Source organism: Mus caroli, chromosome 8, assembly GCF_900094665.2.
Source record: "Mus caroli chromosome 8, CAROLI_EIJ_v1.1, whole genome shotgun sequence".
NCBI lineage: Eukaryota > Metazoa > Chordata > Mammalia > Rodentia > Muridae > Mus > Mus caroli.
The window spans coordinates 7,257,180-7,257,738 of record NC_034577.1 but is presented as its reverse complement, the minus strand read 5'-3'; positions in this window follow the sequence as shown (position 1 = coordinate 7,257,738).

Below are 559 nucleotides of genomic sequence, written 5' to 3'. Positions count from 1 at the left end.
AGGTCATGCTGTAGCCCTGTCTTGGCAGTATCGGTGCTAGATGTGGGTGCCCAAGAACATTTAATCTACACTGAGCTGAGTGAGGGACTAGGGTTGGAAAGAAGAAATAAAACGGGTATTTGGTATTTTTTCTAAAAGGTGAACTTTTAGGAAAATAGAGCAGAAAGATATTTGAGAAGAGCTAGCAACATGTCTGAGCATGTGTGTATGTGTGTGTGTGTACATGCATGTGCAGGTGTCTTAGCCTTCACAATCTCATAGGCAGAGGAGATACTTATAACTCTAACATGTTCCTTCTCTGCTAGTTCTATGGGTGTCGGCCTTTCCTACTTGGTTGGTGGATTGCAGAGCAACACTTGCAGCACCCCAAGGTTCACTAATACAGTTTATTAACAGTCATAGAAAAAGCCAACTATCATGGTAGACACTGCATTTATAGTTTTTTTTTTTTTGGATATTAGTTTCTTGTTTTTTTTTGATTTTTAATATTTTTATTACATATTTTCCTCAATTACATTTCCAATGCTATCCCAAAAGTCCCCCATAGCGCCCCCCACTT